We start from the raw sequence: 16212 nt of genomic DNA on the forward strand, positions 1-16212 counted from the left end.
GGGACCTCGAGACCTTTTAAGCCACTCCCCACATGTCCATAACCTGCTCTGCTTCCAACATTGTGATTCTTGTCTTTTTCCATCTCCTCTTTGTCTTTCAGGGTTTCAATTGTTTTGAGTCTCTTTACCCTTTCATTGTTTGTATTAAGATTCCAAGAAGGCTTAGAGATAAATGTGTTTGATCAGATTTAATTAGAACCAGAGAAGTTTCCAAGGCAATAAAAGGGTGAGGGGAAGATCAAGCCTCCAGTGAATCACGGTCCCGATACATCTTATAGAAGGCTCATTAAGCAATCAATTTCTCTTTAAAAACACTTCAATATGTTGCTCAGCTATCTGTTGTACCACATTCATGCAAAAGCAGTCAAATTCCAGGTTTAAAGTATCAGAATCTTGATGGAGATCATATTCAAATGAAGGTTATAAATAACTGCTTGTCAAGTTCTCCAGATCCTCTGAGAGGAAGTTAAGGAAAACTGCCACTTAGCCAATAAAAATTTAAAGGTCCTATTAAAATGACTAATTTTAAAATGCCATAAGAAATTACATCAAGATATAAATAATTTCCCCCTAATGGCTGGACAGTGTTCTCCAAAGAGTCTGGTTTGGGTTTTAAATTAAGGGAGGACAAAAATGTAAAAAGCTAGACATTTGAAAATAGGTCTTTCATAACTTTACCTTTTCACCTTTAATGATAAAAGGCAGCAATGGAGCTTTTCTTTTCTTTTCTTTTCTTTTCTTTCCTTTTCTTTTCTTTTCTTTTCTTTTCTTTGAGATACTAATCTTTCTCCCCTTTTCACACTGAGATTGCAAGGTCAGAGGCATAAAGGTGTGCAAGAAAGCCATTCTTATAGGAGACCCCAAATCTGTGAGATGCCCTGTCCAATATGGCACACCTCGGGTCCTCTGGGACATTTCAATAAATTAAAGTCACTGACTTCAGGGAATGAAATTTAAGTAAACAACATTAAACAGCCTCGACAGCCACCAGGGAATTATTACTGCTGCTGGTTTCAGCCTAGTTCTTCCTTCTCAAAAGCTTGGCATGCACCTCTACATTAGTAAGAGATGAGAAAACATGCTGTTATACAGAGAGATTCTGATCAGATTCAATCGCAAGGGTATTAATCATTTTCTAAGGATTCAGGTCTTAAATCCTGAGGCCATTCAAAGACCAATGAACGTCATCCACCCATTGATCTCCACATACAACCCGTCTTGGAGCACCTGCACAATATATGAAAGCACAAATGATGCCACCTCCTCAATCATTACGTCCAGAACTCCAATAAACAACACATGTTAACAGAAGTAGCTCTTAAAGGGCCACCACATCCTCTGGCTCCCCCATCATCAAGGCTGGAAGGAGCAGGTCTGCAGCCAACCAGGCTTCGGAACACCGTCCCACAAAGTTCGCTCCCTTCTGTTGTTCTGGGATCTCTCAGCATCCATGTGAGGAAGGTGCAAAGATAAATTTGTTTTGACGTGATGGTGCTAATTGTCCCAAAAGTAAAATATTTTTATCATGACAGCTAATTAAAAAAAAAAAAAAAACAGCTGAATATGTCCTAGAAGAGACAGCTAAAAATCATTATTAAAATGAATATTTTATCCTGTGTCTTCTCATGGAAGGAGTCATATCTGAGAAGCAAAATCTTACACAGACTCCTCAAAAAAATCAGCATGCTCTCCAAAGAGAACTGCCTCACAGGTGAAGACCTCGGAAATGGCTGTCCCTTGGTCATAGGGTCATCCAGTCCCCCCCTTTATCCTCCTCTTCTTCCTCCTCATTCTTCTTCTGCCCTCTCCCCCTCTCTCACACACAGTGTAAGTAATATCAGCAGCAACATTTGTTAAAATATGTAATACAAATGCATACACCTTTTTAATACAAATACTTACATCTTTTTAACACAAGTATTGCTTGTATACGGAGTAACGAAAGACTCAAAAATACCTAGTTACCACTCTCTCTCTCTCCCCACCATATTTAAGGTGTACGACTTGATAATTTGATATAAATATACATTGTGAAGTAATCATCACAACCAAGCTAATTAACATATCCATCAGCTCACGTAGTTGTGACCTCTTTTGGGGTGTGGTGAGAACACTTAAGATGGACCCTCCTAGCAAATCTAAAGCGTAGGATAGAGTATTGTTAGCTATAGCCACCATGTTATATACAATATCTCTAAAATTTACTTTGCATAACCAAAGCTTTCCACCCACTGACAAACAACTTCCCATTTCCTACTCCCCTGCCCAGCCCCTGGAGACTGCCATTCTACGCTCTGCTTCTCTGAGTTTGACTACTTTAAGATTCCACATATAAGTGAGATTGTGCAGAATTTGTCTGTCTACATCTGGCTTATTTCACTCAGCATAATGTTCTCTAGGTTCATCCATGTTTTCCAAAAGACAATATTCTCTTCTTTTAAGGCTGAATAATGTTCTATTATGTACATGCACTATATTATGTACATGCACTATTTTTTATCCATTCCTCTGTCCATGTACACTTGTTTTGACATCTTGTCTATTGTTCATAGTGCTATAATAAACATAGAGGTGCAGCTATCACCCCAAGATCTTGTTTGTATTTCCTTCCCATATAGACCCAGAAGTAGGATCGTTAGATCATATGGCAGTTCTATTTTCTATTTGGTGGGGAACCTCCATACCATTTCCAACATGGCTGCACCAGTTTACATTCCCACCAACAGTGCACAGTGTTCCCTATTCTCCACATTCTTACTCGCATTTGTTATCTGTTATCTTTCTGATAAAAGCCATTGTAATAGGTGTGAGGTGATCTCCTTCTGGTTTTAATTTACATTTTTATGATGATTAGTGAATTGAGCACCCTTTAATTACATGTGTAATTACCTATCTGCATATCTTCTTTTTGGAAATACCTATTCAGATCCTTTACCCATTTTTTATTAAGCTATTTGTTTTTTAAATTGAATTGTATAAATATTTGCAAATATTTTCCCCATTTCCTAGGTTACCATTGCACTCTGTTGGGGCTTTTGTCCACTGTGCAAAAGCTTTTCAGTTTGATGCAATCCCATTTATCTGTTGTTTGCTTGTTTCCTGTGGTTTTGGTGCCATATTAAAAAAAAAAAAAAACAAAAAAAAAACCACACACGCATTGCCCAGACCAATGCCAAGAAAGTTACTTCTCTCTCTTTCATTATCACTCTGCATCCTGTGTTACCCTACATTTTCCCTGCATTTCTTAAATAATTTTTTTCACTCTATTCCATACCATGTACTTACAAATAATTATATTGTTACATGAAATATCTAATAAGATACTGGAGGGAAACAGAAAGTTTACTTACTTTGAAAGCCAAAGACCAAGAAATCCATATGGAATAGCACTAAGTAATTAAAGAATGACAATGAAAAGCTAAAAAGTAAGCATCTTTCCTTTGGGCCCTCACAAATTAAAAAAATGAATGAATATTGGGGACAAATAAAAATGAAAATACAACATATTAAACTCATGAGACACAGCAAAAGCAGTTCTCAAAAAGAAGTTCATAGCAATAAATGCCTACATGAAGAAACAAATAGATGTCAAACAACCTAACTCTACACCCCCCATAGAACTAGAAAAGAAAGAATGAACTAAGCCTGAAGTTAGTAGAAGGAAGGAAATAAAGATCAGAGCAGAAATAATGAAATAGAGACCAAAAAGACAATAGAAGAGACTGGTAACACTAAGAGATAGGCAAAATTGAGTGGAAAAAGCTTAAGGATAAGCAAAATTGATAAACCTTTGGCTAGATTCACCATGAAAAAAGAGTGAACTCAAGTAAAATGAAAAGTGAAAGAGGAGATATTGCATCTGATTCCACAGAAATACAAAGGATCGTGAGAGACTACTATGAAAAATTACGTACCAAAAAGTTGGACAACTTAGAAGAAATGGATGAATTCCCAGAAACATACAACCTACCAAGACTGAACCATAAAGAAACAGAACATCTCAACAGACCAATTACTAACTACTAAGAACATTAAAATCAGTCATTTAAAATTTCTCAACAAACAAAAGTCCAGGAACTGATGATTCCTGGAAACAATGATTTCACTAAAATCTGCTAAAATTGTACTAAATCCTACTAAACATTTAAGGAAGAATTGATATCAAACCTTCTCAAGTTCTCCCCCAAAATGAAAGAGAATAGAACACTTCCAAATTCATTTTATGAGGCCAGCATTATCCTTATGTCAAAACCAGACAAGCAAGAAAAGACATTACAGGTTGATATCCCTGATAAATATAGACTTGAAAATTCTCAAGAAAATGTTAGCAAACCAAATTCAATAATACGTTAAAAGGATCACACACCATGATCAAGTGGGAGGATTTATACAAAGATGGTTCAGCATCTACAAAATGACTGTGATATACCACATTGACAAATAAAGAGTAAAAACCACACAATCATCTCAATAGAAATGTAGAAAAATCATCTGACCAAATTCAATAAAATTTAAAATTCACCAAAATCTATTCATGACAAACACTGTCAACAAACAGGGTACAGAGGGAATGCACCGCAACATAGTAAGAGTCATACATGACAAGCCCACAGCTCACATCCCGCTCAGCAGTGAAAAGCTGAAAGCTGAAGCTTCCCTCTGGAGACTGGAACAAGACAAGAATGTCCACTGTCACAACCTTCCTTCACCACAGGACTGGAAGTGCTAGCCAGAGCAATTAGGCAAGGGAAAAAAAAAGGCATCCAAATTGTAAAGGAAGAAGTAAGACTTAGTATTTGCAGGTAGACCCACATACTGAAAACTATCATGAAAGATACCTTTTATTTAATGGAAGGATTCTTTGCTCATGGATTATAAAAACTGATATATTTTTTTAAATGTCATACCACTCAAACCAACATACAGATTTAATACAATCCCTATCAAAATTTTGATGGCATTTTTTACAGAAGTACAATTGTTATGGTAATCATGTTGCAATATGTAAATCTATTGAATTAGTATATTGTACACTAGCAATAATACAATGTTATATGTCAATTATATCTTAATTTAAAGATGAATGCCAGAATGGATTAATGAATAAATAAGCAAATATCCCAATAATCATGGATAGTTGGGTCTTAAAAATCTAAGTTACATTTCATTTGATATGTCACAAAATGACACAGACTGGTGTGAGGTGATTGACTCTCATAGTTAGAAGCAACCTAGACAGTGTCTATTCCAAGCTCCCAAACTTACAAGCAAAGATGTTAAGTCTCAGAAGGAAAAATGCATTTACTTGTGGTATAAAATTTGGTTAATGGCAGAACAAGGACTGGTTCTAGTTCTTCTTTCTGACCAAGTGTTCGATTCTATACAGCAATCCCTGTCTCAGGGATCACTAAGTACCATCTCAGTCTACTCACGTGAAGATCTAGCTTTTGTTAGTTCCCCCACCTTCTTCCTGATTTACAAGTGAGAGATTTCACATCTCTATCAATCCCTCTTCCCCTTAAGTCAGGCCTACTTATTGACATCTCTGAAGGATACCACAAGAACTCCCATAAGGTTGAATAGTTTCTACATTTGGGTCTGGAGCTCAGGAATGTTGGAAAACTGGACGGGTTCTTTATTGATCCCAGGTGGTTAGTGACAAGAGGGTTGTAGCAGTGCTAAGCATTGTAACCACACACTCGTGCATTCAAAGTCAGGAAGTGGGAGAATCTTTCAGGACTGAATCTTTTTCAGGACCTTCCAACAAACTTCGTGTGTGTGTGTGTGTGTGTGCACGTGCACATGCTACTTGCCATAATTTACTTGTATGTTCACTAATATGTGTGGTGGGAAGGGCCTTCCACGATGACTTGGTCAGAGAATGGGACTTCTGGAATGGCAGAGTAAGGAACTCCAAAAATCCACTTCTCAACTAAGAGCAATAAGGCCACTGGCTCTTATGTGTCATCAAACATTCCTGAGTGATGGGGGTGCAGAAAAGAGAGTAGCAATGTTTATGAAATCTCCAAGGAGAGTGAGCAGAGACCACCAATGATAGAAAGGGAAGAGGCATATGGTGTTGGCCTCAGATTCATTAACAACACCAACATAGACCTATGAAGCTTTAAATCATTATTAATTTTAACATAGATATGTTTATAGGGTTGGAAAAGATGTTTTATTTCCTTAAGTTCATGTTCAATCACGCTGTTTAGAGTATACTATAAAATACAGCTCTTCTATTCATCTTGAAAGTGAAAAAAATCTTATTATATTTTAAGTAATAAAAGTTTCAATGTGAATGTTAATATTTAAAATATACCGTATTTATTAAAAATAACCCTTCTTTGACATTTTTCTCATCTTAAAATACACTAGCAATCTAAAAAGTGAAAAGGCTGGCCCTCTCTTGACCCCTCAGAAGCCCCGAACTTCCGACTGTACTCTTCTCTTCGTTGGCAGTCTTTGTGTCCCCAGAGAAAAGAATGTGGTAAAAATCTGACACCTTAAGGCACAGAATTCATGCACTTACTCTGAAAGATCTGTCACACAGCCTGGGAATTTTGCATTCCTAGAACATTGCTACTTAGTAGGTGTTCTGCAGACCAACGGCATCAGCATCTCCTGGGGTCTGTTGGAGATACAGGACCTCAGGTCCTATTGTGCAGATTTGCTAAGGCAGCCTCTGCATTTTAACAAGATCCACAAATGATTCGTATGCACGTTAGAGCTTGAGAAGCACACCCTCGGAAAACGTATAGCCCAAACAACTTCTACTCCTAGAAGAGGAAACAGGTGCGCAGACTGAACAAGGACTCAGTTGTAGGGGAGTAAAATCTTAACATCAATCTGGGCTACTCTTTAATCTACCATTGTCTCTGTTTGCAAGTTCCTAGAATTGTAGGTACAAGAAATGGACAGTGTGCTGTTATCTTTCCAGATCCCTGGGCTGGTCACAATCCATGAATATGGATTTCAAGTGTTCTTTTGAGGAAATTCATCTCTAAACTAGGCTTCAAATGAGTAATTGTCAGTTGCACCCATTGTTTCATTCACACATTCTCTCCACAAACATTTTTAGTGTCTGCTATTTACCAGGAATTAGCCAGGACTCTTACCAGTACTTCTTAGCAATATCTGATGGGAATTCTCTTTTAATGGGACTTTATAACAGTGCTACAAGTTGGATATTTTTTTAATGAATCTATAATACAGAATGACTTATATGAGATTTGCAAATACGTAATTTTATTCATTAAATTAGACTATAACAGGAAATCCAAAATAACAATTGCTTAAACAAGTAAAAACCTCTTTTCTCTCATGTAAGTGCTGGCAGTCCAGGGCGGAGACCTGGGGACAGGACTCTTTCTCATCACCCCACCATACTCACCAATGTAGTGTCCACATACAATGTAGTAAGAAAACAGAAGTGGGATGTCCTCCTCCCAGAGTTGTACTCCTCTCTGCCACTTACTTTTACTGACCGCAACTCAGCTACACAGCTCTGCCCGCTCCACAGGGAGCCTGGAAATCTGGGTTTTGTTCTGAGTGGCCACATGCCCATTAGAACAAGGAGGCCACGTGATGGTGTTTTCTCTCCAATTAAATGAGATGTGTGATATTATGTGATAGTCCTTGATGAGTATTTGTAGAAAAAGTGTGACTTCCTTACCTTGTTCTCCCTTTAATTTTCTGTGCAACCCGAACGCTAACATCAACAGCATGACGTGCATCTATGGCACCGTGAGCTGCGGTGCTCTCTATACTGTAGCGCTAACTTCCAGAAATGTCTTTGTGAGGCCTGGCCCTCTTGCAACTGCTGTTCTTGAATTTCCTTGCAACACTTCTTATTCTCAACACACGTGTCCTTACATTTGTATCTACAACTGATTCAAGGAAGACCGGCAATTTGGCAAAACTTCCAAAAACATTCAGATCTGTTGTCCACGACACACTGAAGCTAAGCTCCAATACTTCTGTTCCTTTCTCAGACGTCCTTGACCTAAAGCTAGGAGAAGGCCCCAGGGCTTCCAGTGTGCAGAAAGGGAGTCGTGATGGGAAACACATTTGTTGATTTTAATATATATCATTTGGCTCTCACAACAAACTAAAGAGTCTGAAATTTTCCTTAAAGTTCGTGAAGAACTTTGTGAGAACAGGGTGGAGTACCTTGTTTAAATGCTAAGTCACCAACACCAGCATGTGTACATGAGGAGAGGGTGAATAACACACAAAGGCCTTCTTCCGATATACATGTTTTGTAGATTTTGGATCCTCACAAAACAAAGGGTTTAATAGGTTTTCACCTTGGGTACAAGTCGCAGTCATTTTTTCTTTTCTTTTTGCCTTTGGAAAACTAACAACCCCTTCTGGCGTCATGTCCAGTATCACACACAGGCTACAGGAAACCACCCCTATCCCTGGCACAGCCCCTCACCCCCAATAATCAAGCGACTATTCCCGGCCAGGCAGAGGAGGAGAATGGGAGTTGGGCAAGGGCTTAGGGCCACCGGACAACTGCAGATCTGTCCGGGCTGGGGAAGGGCCGAAGCCGTGTGGAGGGCCTCTCGACAGTGTCTCCCATTCCATTCGGTACAAAGTTAGCAGATCTGGAACCCTTCTGACCAGCCTTTGTCTCGGTTTCCTGAGCTTGACGCTCACGACAGTTGGAATAATTAAAACAACATGGATCCAGGGACAGAGCCTCCCCCAGTTTTGGCAGATCTGAGAACAGTAACTAAATGTTTTGATCGGGGAATAACATGATCGATATTTTATAAAGATTCAACTCTCCGAGGTAAGAAAAAGCCACAAGTGTTAACATTCCTATTAAAACATAAGAATTTTTAATACATCAGTGTCAGGAAGTCATTTTTCACAGGCAGTACAATTCAAGTGCATTTAAAACCCATCTTTCAAGCATTTGAGTTCATTTAAAGCGCCCGACCCATCGATGAGATTTTTCTCGTTTCTTCAATAACATCAGTCTTCCTAATGGATTCCGGAGTACACCTGAGTAGATAGGTAACCCTTTGATTCCACATTTCCAGCTGCCTACTGGTGTCTCTGCTTTTCACCCTCGCCTTGCATAAAACCAGCCTTGCCATTTCTCACAAAGAGTATCTGGCTGCCCGCTCAAGGTCTGTGAATGGAGCTGTCCAATCGCTACAGTTGCCTTTTTTCCCACAATTATTTATTAATTTAATATATATATTAATTGAATGTATTGGGGTGACACTGGTTAATAAAATTATATAGGTTTCAGGTGTACAAGCCTGTAATGCATCCTCTGTATATTGTATTGTCTGTTCCCCACCCGAAGTCTAGTCACCCTCGTCACCATTCATCCCCCTGTACCCTCTTGCCCTCTCGTGGTCACCACACTGTAGGCTCTATCTAGGAGGGATCTTGTTGTTTGTTTTTTGTGTGTTTGGTTTCTTCTTAATCCCGTTACCTCTTTCACCCACCTTCCCAACACCCTCCCTTCTGACAGCTGTCAGTCTATTCTCTGTATCTACGGGTCTGTTTCTACTTTGTTTATTAGTTCATTTTGTCCATTTTGTACTACATAAGTGAGATCACGTGGTATTTGTCTTTCTCCGACCGCTGCCTTGGGGCTCTGCTTCCCGCCCTCCAGCGGCCTGCATCGGCAAGCCCGCTTTACCCCAGAGAGGCCCTTCTCCAGCCCCGCCTCTCCTCCATGCACTGTGCTCATTCAGCTTTCGGCGGTCGTCAAACATGCTGCCACCGCTCCTTTCCCCTTATAGTTGGTTTTGGGCTTCACTAATAAATCTGCCGAGAGACAGTCTTAAAAATGTCACCTCACTTTCAAAACTCTTCCGTGGTTCCATGTTCCTTACAAAGCCAAGCTAAAGGAATTTCGGATCTATGAATGTGTGTGTGTTTTAACAGTGACTTACTCTGTAAAATGCAGACATATATAAAATAGACTGCAAACAGACAGAGGGGGCCCAGTGAAGCCAGGAGGAGTGGTATGGAGTCTTCCTAACCCCGCTTCCACCCGGACCCTGCATGCAGCCTCCACACACCCTTCAGGGGAAACCTCAGTTGTGTCTACAGAACGTATTGAAAATCCCTGGGTATTGATATTCCACATTCCTTCTGGTTTCCACACCCTGTATTTTATTAATGCATATAATCTCTAACATACAAAAAGTCTCCATAATTACTCTCCTTTCAAGACTCAGCTACTGTGTTTCCAGTGCCGAATCTCCTAATGTGCTATAATCTTGCTTCTCTTCTTCATTTAACTCCCCAGACCAGCTAGAATTTATTAATCTCATATTAGTTTTACCTTCTATCCTGGGACAAACTAAAAAGTTTCTTGAAGCCAGGAACTTTGCTAATAAATCAGGTAGGAAAAAAAAGCCCTTCCACACCATAAGTGATCTATTTAACTAAACCGGATAGAATATATCCCTTGGTCCTATCCCAGAATGCAGCAGAGATCAAGGAGGGCCTTCCATGCTCCCTCACAATTTGGAAAACTTTTCTAATGTAAATGGCTATGAAGTAACTCCAGCAGAAGTACATGGGCCCCTGAAATTTAAAAAAAAAAAATGAGACTCTTTGGCCAAAAACATACAGCGATTCAAAGTTAGAGAGAAGGGTCTGCAAAATCAGCTTCACTTCTGACACTACTGGCAAGCCCGACATCACACTGGAATTCAGTAATTTGCTACAAAGACCCACAGAACTCACTGAAAGCATTGATGCTTGCAGTCCTGGTTTATGACAATGAAAGGATGGAGTATATCAGCCAAAGGAAGAAATGCACAGGGCAGAGTGCAGAGAAGCTCCAAGCACAACGTTACCAGTTATCAACTGCCAGTGGAGTCATAGGCAGCACGACTTTTCCCAGCAATGATGGGTGACATTACCCATGGTGTGCTGTCAGTCAGGGAACCTCATCCAATCCATAGTTTTCAGAGATTTTATTGGAGCTCCATCTCAGAGGCACAGTTGACTGTCCACATACCCAGTGTCAGTTTCCAGCCCTTTTAGAAGTCAAGCTGATAGTCCATGACCCAAGGTCCCACCTTTAATCACATTGTTAGAGTATCTAGTATGAAACAAGGCCCTCAGGCAACCAAAGACATTTTAAGCGTCGCAGGGGTGTCCAACCTTTTGGCATCTCTGCACCACACTGGAAGAAGCAGAGTTGTCTTGGGCCGCACAATAAATACATCGTGACACACAATCACAAAGATACTTGTTTTTCATACAGTTTTAAGTAAATTTACAGTTTCATGGTGGGCCGCATTCATAGCCATCCTGAGCCACACGTAGCCTGTGGGCTGCAGGTTGGACACCCCTTGTTAGAGATTATCTTTCAGAAGGAGATGAAAAAGCCCAGGCAAGTTTAAATTATTTACTCCACAAATGGATACTGAGTAACTGGAAAATACAAAGGGAAAAATTCTTTATCCGGAGGCAACCAGTTTTACAACTGAGATTCAACTACTTGGGAAGAAAGGGGCATGATGCCAGCGTGAGCATCCTGACTGCACCTTTTGGTTAGCGAGATACAAACAAAGATACCATCACAAAAATGGCAAATAGTGCCCCATCTCTCCCAAGGTGGCCGTTGGGTTTCTTCCTTAGTGAATTGAAAACATTCTTTCTGGTTTCAGCCCCCAGAGGACATTGGGATTGCAGAGGCTAGAGGGAAGCTGGAGGAGCCAATTCCGCTCCAAGTAGGACACTCGTAGAATGATACTTCCTATTAAAAAGTAAAATGGACTTCCCAAGACACTGCCTTGGAAGAAGCTTTATAATCAAAGATCAAAACAGTAAATAAGACATGAGGATGTTGTGCAGGAAATAAATTTCCTCCCTAGGATTTCCAAAAGGCTCTCTCTCTCTCCTTTGGCTACTGGCTGGACTGTGGCTGGTAGAAAAAATAGGAAACCACCTTATGAGGGGAAGTACTAAGAACTGTCAGAGACCCAAGAACTACACAGCTACAGCTTACTCAACCGTCACTGTAAGGGACGGGGTTTCACAGCCCAAAGAGGACAATCTTCCATCAGTGCTTTCCCCCTCCTCACCTGAGTCTCCCCAGCTCCCAGACACTGCTGCTCTTTGTTAACAGGTGTTGTGCCTGAAAATGTTCCAGTGAAACACCCAGTCTCCCAAGGAAATAGGTATGGTATTATCTACCTTTAAACTCAACAAGGACAATAAATTAGTAGTAGGAATAGTAGTAGTAGTAACATTGAATTTAAACATTAAAATTCAAAAGAAACAACCAGCCATTCTGACTCAGTGGGTATGGGGTAACACCAGCGCACAGATTTTTTTTTACAAAAGCCCTCCAAGCCATCTGATCTGGGCTTCTGGCCCGGAACCCTAATTTATCCTAGTAAGGCAACGTGTGTCTGGAAAAACAAATCAGGATGAAGAGCTCTGGTGGATGAGGCCATTTCATCAGTTCTGCTTAGGCAACTTCACTTTAAAGACCTGCCAAGATGGGTAAAGTGCTCCTCTGAGAGGAGCGACCACAGTGGAATGTCTCGTTGGCTTTGCACACGTAAATGGCCTGTCATCTGGAGCCTGTCATCATGGACCGAAGGAAGAAACACTGGAGTTAGAACGGCTAGAATGTTGAATAAAAGGGAAGAGAGACTACCAGGACCACGTGATGACCAGCACATGGAATTCCCATGTCATGTTGGGGGAATGTGTACATTGTTATACCCATTTTCAGAAATTGGCAGTTTCTACTAAGGCTGATCTAATACCTGCCCTGTGGTTCAGCAATTACACTTCTAACAAATACCCCACAGGACTGCAAATACATGTGCTTTGAAATGCTTGCACAGGGATGACCAGAGTAGTGTTTTCCATAGTCTAGTAGCCCCCAAACTGGGATCAGCAGCAGGATTGATAAATTGTGGGGCATTCGTATGATTTGTTGAGGCAGCTATGAAATGAGCAAAACACCACTACATGTGACAACACAGATGAAGGCAGCTATGAACCAAAGAAGTCAGACACCAGCGTGCAGAAACTATTTGACTCCATTTATATAAAGTTCCAAAGCACATGAGACAAATGTACGTGGTCTACCAGGCGGCCAACCAGTGACACAATGAGAAGAAACCATGTGCTGCTTCTCTCCCCGTCTGGAGGCAGCGTGATGCAGTAGTTAAAAATACAGGATCTGAGGCCAGGCTGCCCTGCCTGGGAAAATTCTTTTTTCCCTTGTTCTCTGTGGCGAGATATGTGGTCTCTCTTTGCAGTGTCTGCATATGTGGGAGATAATAATACCTATTTCGTGGGATCTGTCATTAAATGGATTTCCTATCCTGACATTAAGTTTCTCTCCAGCACAGTTCCCAGCATGCTGCTGCCTAATCAGGCATATTTTGAATATCAAAAGGAGGCTTCAGACCCAGTCTCTTTCTCCCAGAAGCCTCTCCTGAGATTCGTAGGTAAATCTGTGACCACCAGTAGAAATGGAGAGGAGGGCACTTCGCAGCCCCTCTGCTCACCTGGGTGCAGTGTCCACATTCTCGATGCCAATGGACCTGGGAGGAGCAAGCCGGCCGCCTGCAGAGTCTGAGTCCTGACGCTGCCCAACTATGTGTTCACCGAGAGGCCACCAGGCACCTCAAGCTGTGATGTGTACCAAATGCTGTGTACCAAAGTGGCATGATAGCTATTTCTGCCCTCGAGTATTTCTCTAATGAGGACATGAGAACTCAATCCATAAGGATTTCTTGAGCACTGTGTGATGGATGCTGTTTAAAACCGTAGGAAATACAAGGAGAATATACAGTTCTACTAATGACATGCTCTATGACATGACATTACGGCCCAATTATTTGGGGGTGGGAAGACACTAGACCCCCATTTCCTATATCTGCAGATAGTGACTGCCCTTAGAGGACATCTCTGGCCTCCAGTGGCCTTCCATGCAGTACGTCAGTTGATTACTTTGCAAGAACAGCAGAACTCAGCTAAACCTAGCTCCTATCTTGCGATCTGTCTTCCTTTGGGGATGTTGGTCCATGCTGGCCTGCAAGGAAGCTTAACATTAAAGGTTGGGTCCCTGGAAGCCAGGCCTGTAATTCTTCCACTCTCCACGACACCAGATAGATTAAGTTTCCTTCTGCAACACAGTATACGCCAGCCCTCTGTCATCTGGGTAAGACATGCTCTCCAAAGAGTCTTACCTGGATTAAAGATAAAAGCGTATCTGAAGACTCCTGTTCCTTTTCCTCAATTGGTTCTGAACTCCAGCAAAGAAAACAGGATTGCTCCTCCAAGAGCCCCTTCAAACTCTACCCCTACCCCCCAGGGCCTCAGCAGCTCCCAGGATGAAGGAATTTTCTGTGGTCGGCTTCGCACCAGATCAGCAGCCCCTGCATCTCCTCCTGTTACTACTTCCCTGTTGTGGTTTCCGCCGCTGACGCTACGTTTTAGAATTATTTTATCACTTCAAGTTGCCTCTGGTCCCACTGAAAAGACCATAGCTCGTTCAATTAGCGGAGCTCAACACTGGCTGTCTCTCCAAGGCAGCCACTTAAACAGAATCGCTCCCAAATAGCCCTTCATTTTTATTGGAACAGGAAAATAAACACCAACAGATTATCACAGCTGTATCGGGCCCTACCATCAGAAAAGTGATCCAGGGTTATTTTGTTTTAATTTTTCCCGATTCCCAAAGATATTTTTCTTCTGCTTGCCACTGCCTAAGCCCTTCTTTCATCAGGCAGCTTACTTTGGAATGAGCCACCAGCTTACCCCCTCGCATCCTCCATCGCTGAAAAGGCATTAAACATTCAACTGCCTCTTCTTCTCGAACAATTATCTCACTCATTGGCTTGATTCACTGATCTCTTAATGACAGCTTTCCTGCTGCTTCCTTTGAATGTTTAAAATATGAAACAACCCTGTCTTGTCAAGCTGAAAACGGTGGCTGAGTTTTTAGTAGCTGTTTCCAATAAATAATTTCAAGGGGCTTCAAATTATCTATCATCTGACAGCTCTCAGGAAGATTTTCTCATCTCCTTCAGGCATAAATAGCCATTTCTAACTGTGGCTCTGTCCCACTGATTGCCCGCAATGATTTTCAAAATCGGTTCCATTCTTTTGAAAGAACATCTCTCCCCATCAGGATGGATGGGTGCTTGGAACGAACGCGTGCCCTGGGGGAGGAGCTCTGTGTGACTCCTTTCCTGGCCAAGACGGATTAATAAATGGATTATAAAAGGTATAAAGAATGGAGTGCTGATCACATTTCATGTGGAACCATATGAAAAGATGCACATGTGAGGAAGAGAAGACCTAGGATGGGGAAACCGAATAGGTAATTCCTGATGGGAGGAGCCAAAAGTTGGATCTTCACAAAACGGAGAAGGGTCAAGTAGTGGAGAGACACCCTGTTGGGAAAAGGTCACCACAGGGGTCTGTGGGTGCATCTAACTGTCACCATAACTTTCTTCCTCTTTCCTCCCCCGGGAAGGGATGAAAAGCAGAACTCAGACAGGGGAGTTCTTAGAAAGGACGGCAGTCTCTCTGGTGCAGTCACAGCAGGCGGAGAAAGACCGCCATAGCAGACCCTGTCGTATGAAAAGTGTTCTAAACACGAGAGCTCGACTAAGTGAAAAGATGCAGCACTGGAAAGTGCAGCCTCTGATGCCTTGAGGCCAAAAGCCGGAAGCCGACAGGGGTAGGGGAAGGTGGCTGAGAACAAACTCTAACCCTAGGAACTAGATCAGACACTAGACTAAGAATTCCGAATATTTTTCTTCAAGCATTTCTGTGAAGTTGAAAAATAAGATCAAGGTTAGATTAAGTTTTGATGGTCTAAGTTGGCAAGAAAAGACACTAACAATGCCTCCATGTGTATTTCTTTGAATCTTGTACTATGTCTTATTGGTATTGAAAGTTATTGTAATCTTGTCGTGCTCAACATTTTTTTAATTTAAGGAAAACCATGCTACTGGACAAACAAACCTATGAGCTAAGCTCTGGGTTTATAAGTAAAAATAGGAAGTGTTTCCTGGACCCAAAATCCTCACAAGCTAATTGCAGGAATACCCGTATTACCTATCCTAATGAATGCAGTGGGTAAACTAGGAGATTCTTCCCCTTTGCATATCATCACCACCTCTAAAAAAAATAACTAAAACAAAAGGGCCCTCCTTCCAGTGTTCTCTATATCATTATCTACCTAAT

The sequence above is a fragment of the Phyllostomus discolor genome, chromosome 9 (assembly GCF_004126475.2).
Source record: "Phyllostomus discolor isolate MPI-MPIP mPhyDis1 chromosome 9, mPhyDis1.pri.v3, whole genome shotgun sequence".
In the NCBI taxonomy this organism is placed as follows: domain Eukaryota; kingdom Metazoa; phylum Chordata; class Mammalia; order Chiroptera; family Phyllostomidae; genus Phyllostomus; species Phyllostomus discolor.